Raw genomic sequence first — 3,119 nt, 5'->3', positions numbered from 1 at the left:
CCGAGGCAGTATCACTACGGAAGTAGGATTGCCCAACCTTCCTATACACCTGGGAATTCTGATCATTCACATAAACTTATAGGACCATTGTCTGCCAAACCTATATATGTTAAGAATATTCTTTTGAAAAGTCTTCTATGGTGTGCTACTTTGATGTTTTCTTAGTGAGCATACTGTTTGACTCTGTTTTGAGGCTTAAGTGTACCTATGTGTTCATATGTATGTTCTGGGAGAAGCAGAGAATTTATTGCTTTACGATAAGATCGCTATCACAAAAGAGAGCCAGCTGAGTACTCAGCATTTGTGAAAGAACTAACAAACTTGGGGTTGATTTTGAGTTTTTCAGTTGGACTAGGTTCATTCATTTATTCAATAAATTTTTACTGTAGTACTCCATTGGATCAGGTATTGTGCTAAGTGCTAAGGATAAAATAATGAGCAAGATAGACAATATCTCTGCCTTCATGGTTCTTACAATCTAGTGGAATGTAGCTGGAAATTAGGAGATTAATTTATTGGTGATGCAGATTGCTGAACAGAAGACCAGAAGGAACATCATAGTTATTCCAGCCTATACTCTTACATGATAGAGTAAGAGCTGAAGACCTAGATAAATTTAACTACTTGATGAGGGTCAAATCAAGCCAGTGGCAGATCCAGAAATAATTTTTTTTTTTTTTTTTTAATGATACTAAACTCCTTGGTGAAGTTGGTGACCTTGGTGGATGATGGACCGGGAATTCAACACAATGCCTCTACGAGCTACAGGAAATGCCAACTTAACCTTGGAGCTCCAGTTCACCCCTAAATCAGGTCTTGAGTATGAAATAGACTTCACTGGATATTATATCATTTTTAAAATCCAGTAAGGTAGATTTGTATAACATTACCCTGCAAAAGCAAATATTTAGAATGCAAAGTAGTCTTGAAATGATGGTGGTATTTTAAATGAATGAGCTAGTTTAATAGATAAGGCATACACCCCAACAGTACACTTGATGGATCTTTGTAATCATTCTGCATTGTTTCAGCCAGCTGGGAGAGAACTGCCAAAGAAACAGGAAGAATTAGGTTTCATGAATTATTCATTGGATTCAGCTTAACACCCTCATTATTTATAGTGTTTCAGGTTAGTCTCTGGTGCTATTTGCCTAATAAGGATGGGAATAATGACTTGGCAGTGTATCTGTTTGCATTAGTGTGTTATTGTTCACTGAAATAAAGCCCAAGGTATTTTCAGAATATTCTCTTTAAAAATAGTCATTGCTGAAAAATACTACATTTCTTACTTTGGGGCCTAAAAACTTTTATTTGTGTAAAATATTTTATCCTTTAATGAATATGATTAATACAAGGGAGCTGCATTCATATTTAGGGTATCATTGCTTATTGTTCAGCTAATGCATAGAAGATTGTATAAATCTTTCTAAGCCTGGTTTATCTTGGAATTTAAGAAAATAGTATCTGAAGAGGCAAACTAGAATTAGTTAGATTGAATGAGGTTATATACTATTGCTTTGCCATTTGAATTCTAATGATAGGTATTTATTATAGAGACAAAAGTTTACTTTATAGGTTAGATTCTAGCAATTATTTTCTCACTTATGTGTTAAATTAAGTTTGTGTATATGTTATGTTTATTGGGTAAAACGTACCTGATAGCCAGTTCTTCAGAATGCAGTTTATTAAGTATTAGTATGAAGAGAGAGAAGGTGCATGAATGTTGGCAATTACTGAGTGTTCCATTAAGTTATGTTATGGCATAGTGGATAAGACATTGACTGCTCACTGGAAGGTCAGTGGTTCAAACCTGGCAGCTGCTCCACAGAAGGAAGATGGGGTGATCTACTTCTGTAAAGATTTATAGCCTTGGGAACCCAGGGGGTGTCACTATGAGTCAGAAACCACTCGATGTCAGTGAGTTTTTTATTTTTTTTTAATTAAAGGCATAGGAGAAAGTACAAGAGAAGGAAAAGATATAGATGGAAGAGCAAGAAACAATAAATCATTAATAATACCTACAAAAATAATTCTAATAATTTCCTATAGTATTGGATTGGTTGTATTTTTTTTTTTTTAAAATAATTATCTATATAGCCATAGCTATGTACAACAAAGGAGCCCTTGTGGCACAGTGATTAAGGCATTCAAGTACTAACCAATAGGTTGGCAGTTTGATCCATTATATGCTTTGTGGGAGCTCTGGTAACGTAGTGCCTAAGGCACTTGACTGCTAACCAGAAGGCTGGAGGTTCAAACCCACCAGCCACTCCTTGGAAGGAAGGTTGGGTGATCTACTTCCGCAGTGATACCGTCTTGGAAACCCAAGGAAGGGTCGCTATGAGTTGGGTCCCACTTGATGGCACATGACAACAACAGCAATATGCTTTGTGGGAGAAAGATGAGGTGGTCTGCTTCCTTAAAGATTTGCAGCCTTCCTTGGAAACCATATATGGTATTTCTACTCTATTCTATAGGGTCACTATGATTTGGAATCAACTCAGCAGTGGGTTTGATTTTGGTATGTACAACAATGGTTGGGGAATTAGTATGATTTTCCTTAGCCACACCCATCTCTTTCTGATGTAATTCACTGTTAATACCTGCCATTTTGAATCATCAATCTGTGATTAGATCACAGTATAGGCAACTTTATCTTAATTTGAAGTGTGATCCCAAGCTACTTTGTGGGTCTTTGCCAATAGGTACTGCTGTAGTTCACCTCTATTTTGTAGAAAACTAATGAATTGGTTACATCAAAAATTCATAATCTCTGACATCAACTGGGCTCTCAGGGTTATCGAGAAATCTTTCTGTATTTCCCTAGTCATTTATTTCCCATTATCCACAACAGCAACTTATAATGTCTTTATCCTCTTCAAATTTTGAGCCTCTTTGCCTCCTTTATCACTCTTATCGGGTCTCCGGGAGCAAGGAAAGCAAGGGCGGGCTGGTGCTTACTCACTGATCTGCACTGAACACTTTCCGTTGTTACCCTCCCGAGAGGGACCGGGTCTCCGGGAGCAAGGTAAGCATGGGTGGGCTTGTGCTTACTCACTGATCTGCACTGAACACTTTCCCTTGTTACCCTCCCCAGAGGGACCGGGTCTCTGGGAGCA

At 37.6% G+C, this 3,119-nt stretch overlaps 1 pseudogene; it reads left to right on the top strand.

Annotated features, from left to right (window-relative positions):
• Nucleotides 1-728: 728 nt before the first annotated feature.
• LOC122150941 overlaps nucleotides 729-3,119 on the top strand; it is a 19,127-nt pseudogene continuing 16,736 nt past the window's right edge.

This window comes from Orycteropus afer, unplaced genomic scaffold (genome assembly GCF_000298275.1).
Source record: "Orycteropus afer afer isolate SDZICR_OR568_19922 unplaced genomic scaffold, OryAfe1.0 scaffold00265, whole genome shotgun sequence".
Taxonomy (NCBI): Eukaryota; Metazoa; Chordata; class Mammalia; order Tubulidentata; family Orycteropodidae; genus Orycteropus; species Orycteropus afer.
The sequence above is the reverse complement of the archived record's forward strand: the minus strand, read 5'-3'. Positions and strand labels throughout refer to the sequence as shown.